At 49.7% G+C, this 22,533-nt stretch overlaps 1 long non-coding RNA gene across 3 annotated transcripts in view; it reads left to right on the top strand.

The window, feature by feature from the left end:
* The window catches only part of LOC309868249, a 52,805-nt gene that overhangs the window by 7,272 nt on the left and 23,000 nt on the right, over nt 1–22,533 (top strand). The window contains exons 2-6 of one of the 3 annotated variants that reach the window (XR_014313596.1): nt 716–1,888; nt 11,448–11,640; nt 17,186–17,309; nt 18,279–18,442; nt 21,448–21,782. This is a non-coding gene — a long non-coding RNA (uncharacterized lncRNA). Of the gene's footprint in view, nt 1–715; nt 1,889–2,630; nt 2,780–11,447; nt 11,641–17,185; nt 17,310–18,278; nt 18,443–21,447; nt 21,783–22,533 lie in introns of those variants that run through there. The other 2 variants (XR_014313598.1, XR_014313597.1) reach the window with 2 other exon arrangements.

The raw sequence follows: 22,533 nt of genomic DNA, 5'->3' as shown, positions 1-22,533 counted from the left end.
AAGCGAGCCGGCCTGTACAGAAAGTGCAAGACCCTTCTGCCTTCCCTTCAGCTTCTTGAAGCCTGCTCGTGTGGGAGGGGTTTTGCAACCTTCTCGTGGCTTTATCACCTATAGGAAACTATAGGTTAGCTAAAAAAGCGATTTACTTATCAGGTGACTGGAACCACACTGAGGTGGGGAAGTCCTAGCTTGCACGGCTTCCTTCCTTCTTCTCTTGGCCCGGCCTCCAGAAGCCTCCCCAGAGTGGGGACACACCTCCTGACACCTCCATCCTTCTCATCCTTCTGAAATAGAGGGAACCTGAGCTTCCCACTCTGCAGACAGACAGGACGGAAAACACCGACATCCCCAGGGCCTTGGAACAGCCTCCCCAGCCTGGCTTCTCGGGGCGGGTGGGTGGGGGGGAATGAGAGAGCACATCCGTCAGGAGTATTTTGATGTTGCTCTGTTAGGCATCACGCATATCCTCCCGCTTACGGGGCCCTTCCTGACCAAGGACTGAATGAGTGTCTCTGTGAACTGTGCCACCACACAGAAGGGGCTCTAGGGGGGTTTTTCCTCAAGGCCCAAGGCCCAGCGATGCCTGATAGTTATCAGGATTGGTTGAACCCTAAAGTGTCTGCATCTGACCTTTAATAGTGACTTATATGCTTGTGGAACGCTGCTTGATTACTTTAAACCGATATGGGCTTTTGTTGTTGTTGTTGTTTTTCAGATTCCCAGCCCATTCTGGATCATGATCGGACCGTCTTTAGATTCAGAAAACGGGTCTGTCTTCTCTCATTTCCTAATGGCCTCCCAGTCCCACCCAGCAACCGTGAACATGAAGCCCAGAGTCAGGCCTGTTCCCAGGGCTCAGGAACAAAAGGGAAGGTCAAAGGCCAGGTCTCCATTCCCTTCTTGAAGTTGTCCAGCTGCAACTCCAGAAATGGGGCTCCTCCCCCTCGCAGTGAAGGTACCAGCAGAGCGTGGTGCCCCCGGTGCCCCCACCCCGGCCGATGCCTCACCTGCAGGAGCACTGTGGGGATTTCCCATCTTCCAGCCCGGCTCTTCCTTAGAGAGGTCAGCCCCCTGCCACTGACGAAGGCCTGGGTTGAGCAAGCTTTCCTGCGGGTCAGCATGCGTGGTAGGGCAGTGCCTGGGCCTGCTCAGGACCAGGCTTCTCCCTCAGCAGCTCAGGAGGGTGGAGGAGGGATTCAGAGCCCCAGAGATCCTTCAGCCCCGTGCTCAGGCCAAGCTGCATTTCCCCCTGACTGCCTGCGGCCTCTGCTTCTGCCCAGGCCTGTTTCTTTCTGGCCTCCTGCTCTCCTGTTTCCTTCAGCTTTCTCTCTGGAAGGCGCCCAGCTCTTCTAAAAACCCCCTCCAGGAAATTTGCCTGTTGCCACAAAATAATGCAAATGTGCTCCTGGGATGGCTCAGGCAATTGCAGCGTCTGTCTCCGAGAAATCTCGGAAAGGAGGACGAGGCAGGCCTGCGTCCCTCAGTGTCCCCTGCAGCCACCCGCACCGGGCCAGCAACTCTCTTCAGGGCCACAGGGGAGCAGACAAAGCTTCGACTTTGCTAAGAGGGCAGAGCCCAAGACAGAGAACACAAAACCCTCTGGGGCTCTGAGGTCCTTTTTGTTGGTTTAATACATAAAAATGGTTTGTATAAGTTTATTTTCATGGTTAGCCTTTATCTCTGTTTCGTTTCAACTCATTGCCCTGTCCAGGGGAACTTAAAGGCCATGGAGTCTTTCCTGGTTACCTAGGCAGCTGTTGCCCAGAACACGCAGACTTGTTTGTGAAAGCCAGCACGGTTCATCCTGTTCTCACAGCTCCCAAGTTCCAGCATTGGGCATTTACAAAAGGGAGCCCAGAGCCTCCCTCGAGGCCCACAGAAGACGTAGGTATGAATGGGCTCAGGTTTCTGGAACGGCCTGGGACTGACAGGTGGGAGGGAGCAGACAGGGGCAGTTAAGAAGGCAGGGGCAGGGCACCTGGGTGGCTCAGTGGGTTAAGCCGCTGCCTTCAACTCAGGTCATGGTCTCAGGGTCCTGGGATCGAGTCCCGCATCGGGCTCTCTGCTCAGCAGGGAGCCTGCTTCCCTCTCTCTCTCTCTGCCTGCCTCTCCATCTACTTGTGATTTCTCTCTGTCAAATAAATAAATTAAAAATCTTAAAAAAAAAAAAAAAAAGAAGGCAGGGGCACCTGGGTGGCTCAGTTGGTTAAGAGCCTCAGGCTCAGGTCACGTCCCTGCGTTGGGCTGCCTGCTCAGCGGGATAGGGTAGCAGGGTGGTGGTGGAGAGTTCTGCTTCTCTCTCTCTCTTCCAGTTTATGCTCTCTCAAGTAAGTAAAATTTTAAAGATAAAATGCAGAATTCACCTTTAAAAAAAAAAAAAAAGCAAGCAAAGCTTTCCCATTCTCACACTGAACCCTCCAAATTAGAATGTAGGCCAAATGAGGAAAAGGCCTAACAAGAACCAAGTCAAAGTACCATTGCCTTAGGATTTCAAAGTAGAATTTGCTCATGTGGGAAGGTATTAGGCTGCTAAATGTATTCATTGCGGTCAGTGTTGTGGATCTCACCAGGCAAAAGCTAGGGAGGAGTCTGGGGCTCTGGGGCCTGCCTCCTCTTTGGGCAGGCCAGCCCCCCTTAACCTTCACCCTGGTAGCTCTCATGGGATGAAAAGCCACCCAGGCTCCTGGCCAGAACTAGGATTGAGGCTGGGAAGAGGAGAGAATTATCAGGGCAAAAGCTATGCCTCCCACAAAGGATCTTGAAATACTGGTACAGTTTGGTAAGTCCTAACATAGGCCTCCTTCTGCCTAGCCTCCCAACAAGGGCCTTAAGGGCAGAGCCCCCCTCCCCACCTTCCCCAGGCTGCAGTTAAGGATTTAGGAAGCAGTGGGTTGCAGGTGAGTAAGAGTCTTAATTGAGGCCCTAAAGTTTGTGCAATGAGGCCCATCTGCTCCCAGGCAATCTCCGTGTGCTTCTGCTCCGTCAACCTCTGACCCAGGAGAGAGGTGGCCAGTTGAGGGCAGCACCTTTGCCCTGCCTAAGGTCTGCTGCCTTGGGTCTCTCCATCCCCTCTGACCGTCCCAACTAGGAGGCGCACCCCTGCCTGCACAGCTGTGGGGGTGGGCAGAGAATTAAGTAATGCTTTTGCTGCTTCCAGGCTCTCAGCAGCTGTGAGATCTCTCTGCTGCTTGGTGATTTCAAGAATTTCATGTGCAACACTCATCTGTGTCCACTGACAACATCACCATCAGCCGTAAGTGCAGAGGCGGGGGGGGGGGGGGGGAGTGGGGGGGCAGGGAAGGGGGAGTCAAGGACTTTCGTGAAGGTAAAATGCATCGCAGGTTTGGAGTCCCAGACTGAGGCCACCTCAAATCCTCATGTTTGCTTTGTTCAGGCTGTTTTTCTGGTGGAAAAAGTATTATTGAAAATAGGTGGGAGGGGGCCCTTGAAGCTCTAGCATGGCTTTGATGGAGCAGGGATAGAGCAGGTGCGAATGCCAGCAAGAAGACTCCCTGGCCTAAGACCTTGTGGTGGAATAGGGCAGGGGGGCTGGTATGGATCAAAGGAAAAGGCCTGGGGTCTCTGGAGCTGCCATGTCCCATAGTGAGCCACTGATTCCCAGCCTCCTGGTGGCTTCTGTGCCATATAGGCCCAAATTCCAGGAAAGGAAGAAGAAAGGACATGGAGTCTTCATGCCGACAGCACCCTCTACCCCCAGGCAACTTTGTACCCGCAAGTTTGAGAACCATTGCCCTGCTTACTCTGGGCAGACCCAGACCAGGGGCACCTCCAGCCAAAGCCTGTTTCCTCTTCTCTAGCCAGCTCCTCCCTCCCTGGATTTCTGTGTTCGTGGCCCAAAACTCAGTAAAGGCAGCATTTCTCCATATCCTGGTGCTCTCTGCAGAGGAATGAGTGCTGGGCCTGAGGAGAGGCAGCCTGTCCTGCTGGAGGGCCCCTCCCTAGAGTCCCCCACCCTGTAACCCTGCCTGGACCTTGCCCCATGGACTCTAGCCAGGCTGACAGCCTGGGAAAACCCCACCGGAGCCAGAGAGGCGGCAGGAGGGGGAGGCACCCCAGAGGGCTGGGAATGTATCCTTTCCTGGGGTGCGGTCTAACCCCCCGGGGCAGAGGCCTCAGGGCCCTCTCCTCAGGGTGCCCACTGCACCCCACTTCAGCACGCCCACCTCCTCCCTTCCCCTCCTCTGCGCCTCCCATGCTGACCTGCACATTTGAATTCATCTTTCACAACCAACCTCACTTCCATCACCTTTTCTGTGACTCTTTCCTGCCCCTGTGACAGAGACCCGATCTCTCCCTCTCCTGCAGGGGGATAGGGGATGGCACGGCTCTCACAGGCCTCCTGTTAGCACCTCTGGGAGCCACTGCCATGAGCAGGCGAGTGGGTTCTTTGCCCTTGGCTCTGTGGTCTGGAGGTCATTCGTTGCTTGTTCTACCTGGATGATGATTTGGGGGGGGTGTTCTGTGATCTTATTTCAGAAGCAAAGTGAGACCAGATCAGTCACACCCTCGACACTCGCCTAGGCCCCTTAATCTCCACTTCAGGGTGCTGTTTGTTCCCTGGTGCTTACTGCAATTTGCAGTTATTTTGTTCATGCTCTTTGGGTCCGTCTTACCCACTAGAACGTGAAGGGCGATACGGTGCTGTTGCTTCCTTACTGAGGCTTCAGAAACAGCTGAGTGAGACCCGGGGGGTGTTGGGGGAATGTTTGCTGACTACAGGGGTCAGGGCTTTGAGATTACTTTGTGTAAATCCAGACATTCTTATGAATTATGTAATAGACATGAAACTAAATCACTGCTCCTGCCTCCAGGTACCCCCTTGACAGGAAATTTCATCTCCTGGTCTCTGTTTTTCATGCCTGCTCCTGGCCTCCGTTTCCACGGGCTCCCTGCCCACCCTGCTGCCATGTGACTCACGCCACTGGCAATGAAATCTGATTGGTTTAGAGGTGACTCTGCTACTGTGGCAAAAGTTCAAACACAGGCAGGGAAGGATGTGGAAGCCAACGGTCTGGGGAGGAGGAAAGGGGTCTGGGCTCTCTCAGCCAGGGGGCCTAAAGCTACTCCACAAAACTGCGGGCCCCTCCTGGGCCGCCTGATACCATGATGTCCAGGTCCGATGCCCAGTTCTGAGAGTGATACCCCACCTTCTGCGGAAGGGCTCCTGAGGCCAGCCGCTAACCCAATGAACAGGGCTCATCTCTGATGAACAGTTCCCTCTGACCCTGGCCTGGTGGGCACCAGACAACAGCCAGCACAGGGCCTTTGGGTGAGGTGGGAAAGGGTGACCTGTTATCCAGATGGACACAACCCAGCCCCAGCCGGGTTAGTCCCCACTCCTGCCTCGGCCCACACCTGCACACTTGTACACAGCAGCCTGGACCCCAGGAAAGTCCCCAAGATTTGTAGGAAAAGGAAAAGGCAGACACAGTACATTCTCCAAGCCTCTTCTCTGGGCCTTCCCCCAGCGTCCCATCCCATTTGGGTTCTACCGTATCCCTCCTGGGTGAAACCTAGAACCCCCTCCATAGGTCCCTGGACCCTGGGGGTGCTGAGCTGGCCCCCGCATCCAGGGATTCCTAGTCAGGCTCCTGACTAGAGCCAGCATTGGGCTGGGCTGTCCCACCTGGCTCTCCTTCAAGGCCTGACTTGGGCTCCTGCCCACACCTCCCCACCCTCTGTCCCCACACCTCCCCACAGTGTTTACCACACAGAAGGAGGCAAGGCAAGCAGGCTGGGAAACTCCCGGCCACTGCTGCCGCCAGCTGAATATCATTAGCCTTGCTGCAGCCACAGAGGCGACACTGTGTGCCTGCCAAGCCTCTGCCTTCTCCAGCTGGCTGGCAGCTCCTCGGGGCAGTGGAGCCTCCCGGCCTGCCCTCCCTGGGGAAGAGGCCAGAGCCCAGGACAGAAGAAAAGGGGAACAGAGCCAAGATGGGGAGACTTGAGCTTTGGGCTGGGTCCTGGAACACAGGGGTGCCCCTTGGAGTGGCTGTGTCCCCAGAGTCACCTCCTTGTCCTCCTTGTTCCCTAAGCCCCTTGCCCTCAGCCACCCTGGGCACTGTGCAGGTGTGTGGCAGAGACACATCTCTGGGCATCTCCAGTCAGCCCCTGCCCTTGCTGGCCGGGGCTTTCCACAACAGAAACCTCCTGGGCTGTTGGGGGCCGGCCACAGGGGCCTCAGCTGTCCCACATGATGTGTTTCAAGTGGTTTTGCTTTTGAGGAACCTGCTGCCCAGGACACTGAGGGCCTCCCCTGCTCCATGCATGTCACAAGGCCTCCACTGGCCATAGCCCTCTTCCCCACAGCCCACTGGGCTTCCAGCTTCTTGCTGCCGGTCCTGGGCTCCGGAGGCCAAGGAGGGCTGGGCAGACATTTGAAAATGCATCAGCCTTGCCGCTGGAGTGACTCCAGCCTCTGCTGGAACTCTGGAAGCTAGACCAAGCCAGGGGTGCTCCATAAATATGTGTTGAATGAAGGAAATGCCAGACATGCCGATGTGTCTTTGAACCTCTGGCCTCTACTGCAGGAACAGGCAGAGATCACTCAGGAATTTCAGTGGAAAATTTTAAAATGGCCATTTGATTCCACAGAGGGTCTTTTTACCCCCAAAGCCGTTTTGGGCAAGGGACTTGAGCCCTGCCCCTTCTCTTACCCGGGTGTGAGAAGCAGACTGGAGATCACGGGCATCATCAGTCATCCCTGTGACGCAGCAGGAGGCTGTGGACTTCTTGATCCACATTCTTACGGATAAAGATCCCATCTGCCCAGCGCTGGCTTTTGCAGACAAGAATCAGAAACTTCCAGTCCGTGGCGCTTTGGCCTCCTTACCAGCATGCCTTCCTGCGTGCATGAAGGGCAGGGGCTGCCACTTCCTTTACGGTTGGTCTGTCTTCTCCCTTATGTCCAGTTCGGTCTGAACTTTGACATTCAACGCAGGACTGGAGAGAGCAAGGGAGAGATTGTCTAGAATCTTCTGTTCTGGTGTTGCCTCAGCCCATTAGGATTCAGCACAGACAGGTAGTCTCAGGTGGTTGAGAAGTTAGCCACTGGGTATCCTGGAAATACACTGAGGGATAGACAAACATGTCTGGAGAGATGTTCTGGCCAGGGTCTGCCTGCCTAGGAGATGTCTTGGGGATGGTAATGAAGGATCCAGCAGCTCCCATCAGCCACTCAAGTAGAGGGTCAGAACCTCGCCTCAGAAACAGGGTATAGGCCCCTGGATGGTTCCATGGGTTGAGCATCTGACTCTTGGTTTCAGCTCAGGTCATGAGCTCAGCATTGCGAGATGGAGCCCTGTGTTGAGCTCTGTGCTTGGTGTGGAGTCGGCCTGAGATTCTCTCTCTCCTTCTCCCACTCCCACTCCCCTCCCACTCCCCTCCCCTGAGAGCACGTGCACTCTCACCCCTCCCCAATAAATAAATAAATAAATAAATAAATAAATAAATAAATTTGTTTCTTTAAGAAAGAAACAGGACCAGAATCAGAACAGGTGTGGGACTGTGGCTTTGGTGGGCCTGAGGGAGATGTCGAGACTCAGACACCTGTCTTGACTTAAGAATGAATCTCAATACCACCCCCACTCTTGGAAAGCAGGTGGTGTAACTGTTATGCTGACAGAAAAGCCTTCCTCCCCACTGCCTGACATCCCTGGTACTGCTGAAGGGGCCAGCTTCTCTCAAAGCCCTCCTTCTCCTGGGCACCCAGCTAGGGCACCCACCAGAGCCTGCCAGTTCTCTTGACCACGTCTCAGTCTTCCTTCTCTTTCTTTCCAGGCCCTCCCAAAGATGCTGTCACCTTGAATCCCCAAATGGTTACCCTGACACCAGTTGCTTCTCTAACCTCCTCTTGGTGAGATAAATCTCCTTAGAGCCCGAGTCACATCACTTTCTTGTCCCAAGCCCCAATGGCACTGTACCACCTCTCAGGAAAAATGGTCTCTTCAGCCTCATGTCAGAACCTTTCCAATGTAGCCCAAACTGGCTTCTGAAACCCATCACCAGTGCTTCTTTTCATTGATCTGTTGGTCCTTCAAATATACCATTTGTCCATCCACTCATCCATGCATTCATATTTACCATGAATGGAGACTGATAAGAATGAAAATCATCTTTCACTTTGTGAAGGGACAGGGATAGGGAGCAAGGAGGTGACCTATATGTCCATTGACAGATGTTGACATGTGGGGTGACCTTGGGCTTTAAAAATTTTTTTTGTCTCATTTGACTAACAAATTGATTTTATTATATTGGTGCACTTACAAAATACATTTAAGAACTTCTCAAAAAGAAAATTATTTTAAAAAATAGCGTGTACATTAGAGCAAATATTAAACTTATATTGATTATTCCAATATTTAAAAAAAACAAAAGAAAAATATTATTCTTGGTGCTATAATCACTTTAATATTGCTCTTGCTTTTCTACTTCAGTCACTTTCCTAACTGAATCTGTTTCTAAATACCATATCATTGATATATTTCTTTAAAAAAAAAAAAAAAGAAAAAGCATTACTTTCAACCCAAGCTTCTTATTTTTAATTTTTCATAAAATTACCTGCAATCCCCTTTAAAGTGGCATTTTAAAGTTAATAAATTTGACATTTTTGACAATTTTTTTTCACAAAAAAGTATTTATTTATATATTTTTTTGGTTTTAGCTATTTTTTTAAAATTTTTTATTTTTTTATAAACATGTATTTTTATCCCCAGGGGTACAGGTCTGTGATTTTTGACACTTCTAATGGACTCTTCTCCACTGCCCTTAGTATTTTTAAATGAGAATTTGCCCGCTGTACATGTGCTGAGAAGCTCAGAGAATTTCTGTAAATAGAGGCTATTTTTAATTCTGATTTTTTTTTTTTTTTTAATACTGTGAATCTTTTCCTGGGCTCTGAGTTTCTCAAGGAAGGCTTAGCGCCAGGAAGTCTGTCAGGTGGTAAATACCATCTAAGAGTGTGACCTTGGGCTGGGGCTTCCCCCTCTGAGCTGCAGTCTTCCCTCAGCCAAGTACTAGCACGCTTAAGAAGATTCCACCCCAGGAGGTTCACTGCTGTTTCCCCCTCCTACCTCTCCAGACGGGCCTGCTCCCTTGCATCCCACCTTGGGAGGAACACAGGGAAGCTTTGAGTCTCACACAGCAGACTGTAATAAAGAACAGGCATGAGTCACATGGCTGGAAGTTCCCACGTGCACAGCACTCTTCTGAGCACTCGACATGGATATGAAAAAAATATTTTTTAAAAGATTTTACTTATTTATTTGACAGAGAGGCAGGCAGAGAAAGAAAGGAAAGCAGCCTTCCTACTGAGCAGAGAGCCCGAAGCAGGATTCGATCCCAGGACTCTGAGATCATGATCTGAGCCGAAGGCAGAGGCTTAACCCACTAAGCCACCCAGGCGCCCCGGATATGAACAAATTTAATTCAAACAGTCTCTAGAGGAGGTACCCTTATTACCCTTGTTATAGTTCAGGACATCTGAGGGCACCTAGGTAGTGAGGGGTGGAGCTGGGCTCCCACGTCCAAGCAGGCCAGCTGCTCGGCTTACATACGAGCAGCTCAGAGATGGTCCCCTTGTCTCACCTGATCCTCTCTGCACCCTTTGCCCCCCTGCACAGTGTCGAGAGGATGCTGACACCCCTCCTCCCCCCACCGTGACCAAGCCTGCACTGACAGGTACCCTTGACCTCCAATTGCCTTTTTCTCTTGGCCCACTGGGAGACTAGGAGAGAGGAAGGGAGGGAAAAGATCGAAGTCTGGTTAAGTCCCTGACACCCTCCCTACTGGGTCCCCCAGGCTGGCTGTGACCCTGGAAGGGAGGTCACAGCCTCTGTCAGGCAGCCTCTTCTACTGATTGTCTGCTTCCGGATTCCAGGAAGTTGGATGAATGCTGCTGCTTTGGACCCCGAGCTGTGGCACTGGCCCTATGCTCTCTCTCCCCGCTTTACCTCTGTGCAACTAGTTCCTCTTGTAAGTGAACCAGCCACAGCCCTGGACGGCTTCATGAGTACTCAGCCAGCCAGGCTTAGCTGGTCTTTGGGCCTTGTTAGTCTGAGGCTGCTTTTATTTTTATTTTTTCTTATTTTTTGGAAAGATTTTAATGGGTACAAAAGGATACAGTAAAAAACCCCCCTCTTTCTCTCTGTCTCTGTCTCTCACACCCTGCTCTCCCCACAGGCAACTAATGAAATATTTGTGGGTATTTTTATTGTGATTATATATCCATAATATAAGGTTTACCATTTTAATCATTTTTAAGTGTACAGCTCTATGGCATTCATTGTTGTGCAATTATCACAACCATCCATCTCCAGAACTTTCTCATCTTCCCAGCTGAAACCTGGACCCATTAAACATGAACTCCTTGAAAAAAAATTTTTTTTTTTTTTTGGTGAATTTCTCCAGAGACATCGCACATATCTTCAAGCAAATACATATACATAAAAACACGAATGGTAGCTTATTTTGTACACTGTTTGCATCTTGCTTTTCTCACTTAATAATAGCTCTTGGATATCATTTTACATCAATAAATAATGCAATTCTCTTCCTTCTGTTCAGCCTTCCCTTGTATGGATATGCCCTATATAACTGGGCCTTTCCACACTGATGGAAACTGAGTGTGTATTCAGTCTTTTGGGGGACAGATAGCTATGGTTTGCTTCTAACCTGTCTCCTTTCCCAGCCCATGACCCTGCATCTTCCAGTCTATATCCCTATAAGGGAGACCAGCCACCACTGCAACTTCGGGGCCTTTGGGCCTTTGGGTTCCTGACTTGCCCTCCCTTCTCCGGAGACTACCTGTTCCTTCCCCTCTTGCTCTGTATGGATCCCAGCCCATGCCTCAGGGCCCAGCACCCTTCTGGGTGGACTCTGTTCCAGGTGTGACAAAGTTTAATGATACAAAGTAAAGGAAGAGGGCATTGGTGCCCCCCACCATGGCATCCATGGGTGGGGTTGCCTTCCTAACATGAGCTCGTGGGGAGCTCCGACATGGAAACTGCAGGGCCTGGCATGGGGCAGGGGAACGCTGACTGCAGGGGTGAGGTGAGGAGCTCAGCCCCAGGTTGCCAAACTTGATTCAGTCCAGCTGAAAGTGCAGGGAATTACTTGAGGAGGCATGGCTGCTGCGGGCCTGTTTCTCTTTCTACCCCCACCCTGTGCACCTTTCCTCCCTAACAAGGCTACTGCCACCCTCCTGCAAAAAAGAAAGAAAGAAATTTTATATATATATATATATATATATATATATATATATATATATATATGACCCAAGATATATGCTACATGGGGCTGTGTCGATTATGAAAAGTGCTTTCTACTTTACACAGATACTAAGAACACGTGTTTTAGAAATATACACAGGACACGGAGCCTCGCCACTCGGTGAGGTCAGTACTGTGTTTTTGTTTGTTTGTTTGTAGGTGGGGCTGGCTGGACCCCGCCCCTCCCAACCCGAATGTCCAACCCTGCAGACTTTTCCCGGAGTTCGGCCTCTGCTCAGAGATGAGCTTGCTGGTGGGTGGTGCTGCTCAGAGAAGCTGCTGACAATGAACACTGAGCTACTGAGGGAAAGACAAGAACTGGAGGCAGCAAGACAGATGTGCAGTAACAGATGTGCGCTAACGGTCAGCGAAACTAGGTCAGCTTGTGGGCTGAGTCCCCGGAGGGTGTTGGAGGGGACCAGTAGAAAGGGCTGGAAGGCTGGAGACCAGCTAAAGGTGTGTCTGCACTGTCCTGAGAGTGGGGCCTGCTTGGGGAAAGACAAAGAAAAGGAGGAGCGGGGCATGGGCGTCCCGAGCAAGGAGGCTGCTCTCCGTGTCCCTACCGGTCAGCGGATTATCTTGCCATGTCAACTTCTAGGAAATGGGGCACCTCAGAGGACCTTGTCCTCCTGAACAGAAGGCTTAGAGGTGGAGTTTTTATTTAGCAAGAGGCAAAGTAAAGCTAGAACTGGGGGTGCAGTAGGGATGGGAGGAGTGAATTCAGTGGTGTTTGGAGGCCTCCTCTCCAGCTCCTACCTCTAGCATCCCTTCCTGAGGACCCACGGTTTGAGGTCATTTCAGGCTATCCAGCCCCCCAGCCCGAAAGAACGCCAGTGAAGGAGGGATGGAGGCGAGGGGAGACAGACTTGGGTGGGGAGGCCTCATCTGAAGACAGGGCTCTCTGGAAGAAACTTTTTCTCCCCCTGGCTTCTTGGGCTTAGTTGAGGAACGCTTCCAGGAGAAAGCAGAAGCCGAGGAGGCCATCTGGGGGACACCCCAAGAACCCCTCCTCACTGATGCCCCACCTTCCTGGGCTTCTTGGAGTGTACCAAGGACAAGGACAGGCTGGCTTGTTAAAACCAGCAGGTGTTTCAGTGTCATCCATCTGAAGGGCCCAGATGTGCAAGCTAGATGCCACAGAGGATAGCGAGATGGGCCAGCCCCCACCCACAAAGGGGGCACAGGCAGGCACAAAACCCACAGCAGCCTCAGATAGTATCAGAGAGGGCCTAAGAGAGGACAGGCCCCCAGCTGTGAGGGGTGTGGCTGAGACTCACTAGGAGAGGCTTGGGAAGTTCCCAGGGTTTAAGAAAGGCTGGCTGCTTTCCTCCTGCGGTTCCTGAGAAGCTTGGCCTCTCCCTCCCAAGGAACTGTGTGCGTGCCTGCGTGCGTGCGTGAGCGCACCCACGTGCGCACACACACACACACACACACACACACACACACTTCTGGCCATTCTGTGTGCACTGCCTCAGGAAAGGGATGTGACAACAGAAAGAAAAGAAAAATCATAGAAAAAGTCTTGTTGACGTCTGGGAGCTCCAGAATTACAGCTCCTTAGAGGATCAGAAGACCGAGGAACAGACGTGGAGCTCCTTCACAAGGGATAACAAGGCGTGTCAGTCTCTCCAACCAGATAGAGTCCCCGGGCTTGGGAAGAGGGCAGAGGTGGGGGTGTGTTGAGATGTATGCGGATGTTGGCAGGGTCCTGGGAAGGGAGCCCTGCCTGAGTTTCCCAGGATGAACCCAGAGGAAGCGGTAAAGCTCTAGATCACAAATGGCTGTCAGGTAGGGGGGTCAGGTGGATGGGCCTCTGCACGGCTGCAGGCGGTAGAGAGAGTCCTGTGTACTTCAGAGCGCAGGGCCAGGCAGGAGAGGGCAGCCGTAGAGGGGTCTCGTGGGCAAGAAGTGAGAACCCAGAGTGACCAGACAGGGAGTCCCAGGAGATGCCACATGAACAGCTGAGCTGCAGGATCAAAGGGCCTCCAGGGACCCCCTCACGTACGGAGTAAACCCACCGGAATCCAGGACCATCCCAGGAACTTTGTGGTGGGACGAAAGGACCAGCTGATCTCTGAATTGATGGGACAAAGTGTCTGTCACTTTAGGGGGATGGGAACAGAAATGCAGAAATGAGGATGAAATATTTAAAAAAATCAATTCTTGCACACCCAAATATGTGTATTGAAATTCTAACCTGCTCTAAGGCAGACTCTGTAAGGGCAATATGTATGTAAGAAAAGTCTACAAACAAAAGATACAGTAAACTGGTGGGAATTATTATAATATTTTAAATTATAGTATACTTATTATACCATTATAATATATAACATATTATATTCTATACATAATAGATATTATACATATAATAATATAATGTAGTTATTATACCATGCCTAACAAAATACTAATTTCCTTCATATGTGAAGAACTCTTATAAATAAGTCAGATAAAGACTGGCAACCAATAGGATAGTTCCTAAAGGATATGGTAGTTCACAGAAATTATCAATGACTTCTTAACATTTGAAGTGTTAAGCATTCTCAAGCATAATGAGAGACATGCAAATTGAGACATCAATGAGATGACGTTTTCACCTCTCAGATGGGAGAACGTTTATGCGTGTAACAAAGCTGGAAGTTGGGTAAGAGAGGACAGAGGGATACCCTGTTTCAGTGACTGCTGATGGGAGGGTAAATTGGAACAGCCTCTTCCAAGAGCAAAGTGGCCCTATCTATCAGAGTTCAAGGACCCATTTTCTTTGACCTGCGACTCCAGTGCTTGGAATTTACTGTGGCATATCCCCACAGAGCCACAAGGCTGTTTGTTCAAGGATGTTCACAGTAGCATAGTTGGTAGTGGCAAAAGAAATGGAGACAAGCTAAATGTCTTCTGATACAGGACTAGAGAGATAAATAAACAATAATACATCAATGGAATACTATGCAGCCATCCCAAAGAAAATTAAGATCTGCGTATGTCGTTATGGAAAGATCTTGGAAATAGATTGTTAACTAAAAATGAAAGCAAGGTGCAGAACACTGTGTATAGTTTCTGCTGGTTGCATTAAAAAAAAACATCTATATGTGATATATGCATGTTTATGCATGTATATTTCTAAAGAGGTGTGGAAGTTAAATATCCATATATTTTCACTGGATAACTTTGTAGTTTGAATGGTTCATGTCTGGGGATGTTTCATGTGTATAATTGCATTACGAGTTAAAGGGGCGACCAGAGGGCGCCTGGGTGGCTCAGTGGGTTAAGCCGCTGCCTTCGGCTCAGGTCATGATCTCAGGGTCCTGGGATCGAGTCCCGCATCGGGCTCTCTGCTCAGCGGGGAGCCTGCTTCCCTCTCTCTCTGCCTGCCTCTCTGTCTACTGTGATCTCTCTCTGTCAAATAAATAAATAAAATCTTAAAAAAAAAAAGGGGGCGACCAGAAGCAGAGGAGTAGTGGGGGTAAGACACAGCTAGAACTTGTGCTGGCCTTAGGCTGGGTTAGGGGGCAGGTTTGCACCAGGGAATGAGTGCTCTCTCCAGGTAGACAGCCTCAGACTTCAGGGACTGGGGTTGAGTCACAGTCACCCTGGAAACTGTGACAAAAGTCCACAATAGGCACACATTGCTGACATGTTCTAGAACAGTTCATCCTCAAGGAAGGAGCACTAGAGAGACTCTAGAAGGGTCTGGGAAAGACGAATAAGGAGATGTCTGCAAGTAGATATGGAAATGAGTCCTCTTGTCCCCAGCTGGGCTGCTGTCACTCTGCCCCAAGAACACTTATTTCTCAGCAAAATCTAGCTAAGCTCAAAGGTGAGATCAGCAAAGAGTTTTAAAGAGTCATTTTAGATTATTATTAGGAAGGTTACAAATGTCTGCACAAGATAAATGAAGAAATTCAAAGTTTAGTAACAGATGAACAATGAGAAAACTAGAAACATCAATTCAAAAAAAAAAAAAGTTCAAATTCAAACATGGAGATTCCATTTTCCACTCATCAGATTAGTAAAGATGTTAAGGATTACTACCAGTATTGGAGATATGGTGGGAAAACAGGCGCTTTTAAGCACCTCTGGGGAGAGTGAAAATCACTCCAATCTTTTTGGAGGGTAATTAAGCAGTAACAACGCGTTTAGCGTGAAGTCACTCTGATCCAGAAATTTCGCTTATAGGAATTCACCCCCGAGGCAGGCCAGTAAACACAGTCTTTTCAGTGTCACCTGAGAGCCTGAGGAACGACACCCTCATAGCAATTAGCACATTGAGCTGCTAAATCTTGGTTTCTAGAACCATTATCCAATGACAGAGCTCCTTGGAGAACGAACTGACTCTTGGGCTGAGCAAGATGAGCCCGGAGCATCCTGAAGTGCTAGAAAGTAAGGAGGTACTTACAAATCCATTGATGGGGACATATCAAAGGGCCACAGGAGCCAAATGAAAGACTTCCCAATGGCCTGAGCTGGAAGATTTTGAGCAATACAATTAATTGGAGTATAACCCCAAAAATAAAATGAGTCCATATTTATATAAAGAAATGATTAAATAAATTAATAAACAGAGAAAAAGAGACATATCTTCCGTGCAGAATGATTTAAAAACAGAAATGCATTTCAAGTCTGGAAATGCTCAAGACAATGTCTTGGCATTTTCAGGGGGAAAAAAATGTGTATATACTGTGTTACCCGTCTATAAATATTTTGCTCATAAAAGCTTTAAAAATCTCAAATTTCAAAAAATCTGCAATACAATTTCCAAATATATACATATGTATATTTATGTACATACATCTATACATATGTTTGCAAATTTAAATGCTATAAAAATAAGTATACACATATACATGTGTGTACATATATATACAACATCTCAATTCTGGCAAAGTTGCAAGAAACTTAGTATTCGCCTCCATTGCTGTGTTTGTAAGTTTGCTGTGTAATGTAAGTTTGCACATGCCTTTCGGACCGCACCTTGGCACTATCTATCAAGAACTAGGAAAGAATTCAAACCCCTAAATAAGGTATTTCTTTCTTTCCTGGGAATTAATTATAAGGCAATTTAAATCCAAAAGGAAAGAAAGCAAGGAAAGCAAATTGCACTTTTGCTGCTATCTTACTTCAAGAACAAAAGTGGAAACTGAATGTCCCGCAGAAGGTTACAAAATGATACAGTCCCTGGGAGGAGTATTAGTTAATTACTAAAAAAGGAGACTATGAGGACTATATAGGAACATGGAAAATGCTTATGAGCATTTATGAGAAAGAAGTATAAAGTAAGACATGCAAGTATGATATCATTGCGACTTGATAAAAGTTCGCACGCAGAGGCTAGGGACCTGGGAAACCGAGCCTGTGGACAGTGGATACCTGGACCCTTCCCCTCCCGCATCCCACCTCCAGACAGACAGACCTCCTCTCTGTCCTGCGGGGCCCCGCAGCAGCCGGCTGCACCCTCATGGCCTCAGGTACTCTGGGTACAGGTAATGCCTATTCTTGGAAGAAATGTTTATTTAATTAAAATTCAGTTTATTAACATGTAATGTATTTGCAAGAAACGTTCTATTAATGTTGCCGCGATGTTCTGTGGCGCGGCTTCCAAACATTCTAAAGGTTGACCGGTGAACCTGGATTCAAACTTGAACAGTGTCTCTCAATGCCTTAGTCCCCACTGAGGCCTAACCCCAACCTCCCACGACTCACACATCCTACTCAAAGTTTCCGTGGCTCTCACACAACTACCTACCGACTCTCTCAAACGAGCGCAAAAAAGCCCCTGTGTGCCCTTCCTTCGAAGCAGAGGATTTTAAAAGGTCAAAAATGACTGCTTGAGACTCTGCTTGGATCTTATCTGGAGAATCTAAGAATCAAGACATCTCACATCTGGGCTGCTTGACTTTCAGTCCAGGGAAAGCAGCGGAGCAGAGGACCTCTGCAGTTCAGTGGGAACTAGAAGTGGGCCTAGGACTCGCCACTGAGGACAAGTCTCTGGACAGCGCTGCCACAGAAATGGAGTGCACCGCTGAGGTAACTGTAAATGTAAACTGTAACCCATTTAAAAAGGGTAAAAAATAGGTGACATTTATTTTAATTTATTTTAATCCCAAATCTCCCAAATGATTACATGATGATTTCAACATGTAATTGATATTTATTTTTTTTAAGGGACCTTACTATTTTTTAAAGATTTTTTAAAAAAGATATTTATGAGGGATGCCTGGATGGCTCAGTTGGTTAAGCCGCTGCCTTCAGCTCAGATCATGATCCCGGCGTTCCGGAATCGAGTCCCATATCAGGCTCCTTGCTCAGCAGAGGGCCTGCTTCTCCCTCTGCCTCTGCCTGCCACTCTGCCTGTGCTCTCTCTCTCTCTCTCTGACAAATAAATAAAAACAAATTTAAAAAAATAAAATAAAAAGATATTTATGAGAGAGAGAGAAAGAGAGCATGAGCCGGGGCGGGGCAGAGACAGGGGGAGAAGCAGGTTCCCTGCTAAGCAGGGAGCCCGATGCAGGGCTCGATTCCAGGACCCTGGGATCACCCCCTGGGCTGAAGCCAGATGCTTAACTGACTGAGCCACTCAGGTGACCAGTAACAATTATATTACTGACATGCCTTTCTTCATACTACGTCTGAAATGCAGCATCTGTTTTATACTTACAGCACATTTCAGTTCCGATCAGGTGTATTTCAAGGGCTCAATTGTCCTATGTAAGCAGAAGCTGCCCTGCTGAACAGCATGGCCCCAGAACTTTTACCTTCTCCTTTTCATTTCTATCCCCTTTCCTTCCCCTCCCCCACCCTCCTTCCCTCTTTCCCATTTCTTTCTTCCTTCTTCCTTTCTTCTCCCCTCTCTCTCCTTTTTTCTTTTGTTTCTTTTCTTTTGTCTCTTTTTTTTTTCTTAGAAAAACAAATCATTATTTAGAAATGAGACATATGTCTACCTGCCTACAGCCTTTTCCAGGTAGATAATTCTAGGAAACTTTTTTTTTCCCCCAGAATTCTCTTCTGTCTTGTGGCCCTTGAGAGGACAAACTCCCAAGTGTTGCTGCATGCATATGACCAGGCAACTTCTTTGGGGTTTTCTGGCAGCCCTCTGGTTAGACTCCCCTGGACATATCCAGCCCCTGCACACCCATCGTCCATGGATGTCAGTAACAAAGGTGAGCTGTTTCTCTCCACGGAGTGAGGGAGGAGGGTGATGCAGTCCCTTTATTTTTTCCTGGCAGTCTTTAATATTTGGCAAGACTCTCCACATCTTTTTCATGATTGGAGTTGCACTTGGCATTGGAATTTGGCTGGTGGCCAGAGGTTCTTCTAGCCTGGAGAGCCCCTGCATCTGTCTCTGGGCCTGAGCAAAGCTTTGGGTCGTCCCAAAGTGGGAGGTCTCCCAGAATTCATTACCTGGACTGTCCCATGTCCCTTCCCGACCCTGGGAAACTGCTATGGGAACTAAGCACCTGGAGAAGAGATCTTGAGAGGAGGGCTTTCGAGAGGAGGGGAGAGATAGGGAGTAGGAAGTCATCTTCTAAGCACAATTTTACCAGAAGTCATTACAGTTTCATTTGCATTTCCTTTCATTATAAAAGTAAAAAAAAAAAAAAAGAAGAAGGAGAAGGAGAAAAAGCAACCCCATTGTAATTATGCAATAGTTTATGCAGTTGGTATGGGCTGTGTGTGATTTGGGTTATCCCTGGCTTCCCGCACTCAGGGCAACAGGAGGCATTGGGAATTTCTCAAATGTTCACAATAATGTCATGAGGGAATTCTGAGTAATCACAATTCCTTGAAATTCTTGTGGGAAAATGCAGCCCCAATTTCCTTTTAGAGACAACAGTCATTGAAAACTACTGGCCATGAGAGTTTTCATTGGTGCAGAGAATGGTAAAAAGGCACTTCTCTGGATGGCGCCTGGCAGGTGAAATCATCCTTCTGCAGGGACATCACAGCCCTAAGCACAGAACCAACTTGCATTTTTCTTAAAAAAAAAAAAAAAGATTTTATTTATTTATTAGACACACAGAGAGAGATCACAAGGGATCTGCTCCCTGCTGAGCAGAAAGCCTGATGCAGGGCTCCAGCCCAGGACCCTGGGATCATGACCTGAGCCGAAGGCAGAGGCTTAACCCACTGAACCACCCAGGTGCCCCGCCAACTTGCATTTTGTAGCCACCAATGCCTGCTGTGTTTCTGATCCAGCCATATTTGGTGTTTGGGCCATTAAGGCCACTAGCCTAATAACCCTGTTGATGTCCTTCTTGCTGTCCTCTTCTCTGAGGGACCCAAATCTTGGTGACCCTACCCTGCCCCTGTCCTCTCCTGCCCTAACTGGTATCTTCGGGGTGGCCCCGGAAACCAAGTCTCCAGGGAGATAAGCGGGATCTATTGGTCCTGCGGGTCCTGTCCTTGCTGGCTGGACTCTCGCCCCTACTGGGGAGTCTGTCTAGCGTGACACCCTCTCCGGCCTCTGGTCACCACCAGCCAGGCTGACAATTAAATTAAGTCAGGAGATGGCAAAGAAAGAAAAAGGAAGTGAAAAGGATGGAAAAGGCAAGAACCACCCCCACCCCAGCCAACCCCAGCCAACCCCAGCCAATATGGCCGGGATGCTCCCGGAAGTGGGGACTCTTGAGGTGGCAGCTGCCTACAGAGGGCTCTCCGACTCCCAGGAGCAGCTGAAGGTGGGGATTTCAAGATGTGAGGCGGTGCCATGGGCGGGTGGCGCCTGCAGGATGAGGACCTGTCTGCCCGTCCTGGCAGGGCAGCCTGGCCAGGCCCCCAAGTATCTGCCCACGCCTCCCAGCCTGGCTGTGCTGGTCTAGCCTGGACTGAGCACCTGTCACCAGGCCTTTGTTTTTGTTTTTAAGGAACAAAACAATTAAAAAAATACCTTTTGATGGCTTCAGCCAACATACACTCTTCATAATCCCAGAAATAGACCAGACATGAGAAGCCTTATTCCCTCCAGGTGTTTGGGGCCAACTCCTACCTTCTTGGAGGGACTGAAAGAAAGGGGGAGTCCTTGGGGTGCACGGATCCCTTTGCTCCCCACTGGGCGTCTGCTCCCTTGTGGGGACCACTCAAGCATCGTTTCTGTCTGCTGAGCTGCGGGACAACAGGGAAGACACGCCTAGGAAAGTATGGGCTTTAGGATTTTGCGCTAGCTTCACGTCATTTCTTCCGGTGTGCCTTCGGCCATCTAACAGACACAGATGGAAAGCCAGGGGCTGACGGAACAGAACGACCCACCCCCCCAAGCCCCGTCCCAGCTCTGAGGGCCACTATCCTGGACGGCTGGAAAGTCTCCCCTCCTGTGTAATCCCCGGTTCCCTCCAGAAGGCGAAGGGCCCTCTCTTTAAAAAATGCCTAGCGAGCAGTTTCATCCTTCTGTGAATGAGCTTTGGCAGGCACATGGCTGAGTCACTGTCTTGGTGACACAGAGCACGTGGCTTTAAATTGCCCAGAAGTATGACTGGCACTCCAGCCTGTGCCTCCCCACCCTGAGGGGTTCCGTCAGCTCAGAACAAGCGATCCAAAGATAATCCTTCTTGTTTTCTAAAAGCCAGCTGTTGCGTTTCCAAGCCTGTCCCTACACGGTGAATTCCTTGAAGGCAGTTGAAGTAACCGCAGATTTTTTTTTTTTAATTACCTAAGCTAAGTACCTTTTTCTGAGAAGAGCAGATTCCCCCTGCAGGTCTCCTGAGCTTGAGGGGAAGGTGGAGAATGTTCTTACCCTCGAGTTGAGTGGTGTGATCAAGCCCAGGTGAAACAGCTTGGTGGTGGCGGGCACCTCGGGTCCTGACCCTGGAAGCTCATGGGACCCACCCCTATCTGCCCGGCCCCCTGTGGAGCAGCCCCACATGTCCTACATAGGACAGAGTGGTGATGGGAGAAGGCGATGGGCAGCCATCTCAGTGTCCACTGCGTGCAGAGTGGAGGCTGGGCAGCTGGTGGTTTATCAGTGACGGGCTGAGGCCTGACTCATGGCCCCGTTTCCCTCAGCCCTTGGTGGAGCACAGACCCACAGAGGAAGTTACACAGCACTCTACGGCCCGTGGTAGAGGCAGGGGCTTTTCCAAGCGCATTGACTGGGAAGCAGGCTTCACCCATGCTGGAGCCTGAGAGCCGGGGACCCCCGCTAACTTCAGCTTCGTCCTGGTGACTACAGGAATAGAGTGGCCTGTGCAAACCCCTTGTGCAGTTCCCTGTTGACTGGCAGGGCGCCCACATCCCTCACCCATCTGCGACCGAGCTGTGATGCTCATGGAGCCAGACTTCCACACACTGTTCCTCAGGCTGCAGCCTCTACTAGAGCCACAGCATTCACCCAGAATCTACTCTGGCTCCGGAAGCTTGCTGAGAGACCCTCTGTCAGAAAAGACAGCGCTTCCAGGGGATCCAGAGGCCACTCCCCTCAGAGAGCTGTGTGACTGGGCAACTACAGTAAAGGTGGGCTGCCAAGGTCCTGCTTCTCCAGGAAGTACCAAAGAATAAATCAAGGAGGTATGTAACAAGAAAATACCAGCCAAGGACCCTCCCTCTGCCCAACCCATGCCTCACAGTCACCTCAAAGCTCCTGCCCCCTCCTGCTCTGCGTGCTGTCCCCTCAGCCTGGAGGACCATCTACTAGCACTCCCAGCTCTGGAGCACCCTCCGGGACTCCTGTTAAGGCTCTCATTCTCTCCTGGGTTCAAGTCTGTCTCAACCACTAAACTGGCAGCTCCCAGAGGTCAAGTCCAGCTCTTAAGGCTGGTTCCCGGAACCAACACATAGTAGGCACTTTGTACACAGTAGCACACAGTAGGTACTTTACACTTGCAGAAAGCCTGGTGGTGAGGCCAAGTGGAGCAGAGCGTGTGTGCGCATGCGCACGAGGGGAACAAATTCATGGTGTCCCCATGAAGTGCCAGGCCAGTGCTAGGCCCCACACTCCCAGCGTTTCCTTCCATCAGTGTAATTTGTGTGTTGCTTCCGTGTAAGTTCAGGGTGGCTTTTTATGCAGACATTCCTCAGCTGGGGTGGGGAAGGGGAGAGCCATATCTCTATTTTTATTTCCCCCACTGGGTGATGCTCTGGCCACAGGGCCCCATGCTTTCCCAGGCACTTTCCCTTACCCTCAGCGGCAGCTCAGAGCTTTAGGTTCGCAAAGGTTTGCTTCGGTTTGCTTCATACTCAGTCCCTTTCCTCTGCTCCCCTCCACTTTCCTCCCCTCCTCTCCCCTTTCTCTGAGCTCTGCTGGCCCCAAGGCCTGAGC

This window comes from Mustela nivalis, assembly GCF_964662115.1.
Source record: "Mustela nivalis genome assembly, chromosome: 6".
In the NCBI taxonomy this organism is placed as follows: domain Eukaryota; kingdom Metazoa; phylum Chordata; class Mammalia; order Carnivora; family Mustelidae; genus Mustela; species Mustela nivalis.
Note: the sequence above shows the minus strand (reverse complement) of the source record. Positions and strands in the feature narration are given on the sequence as shown.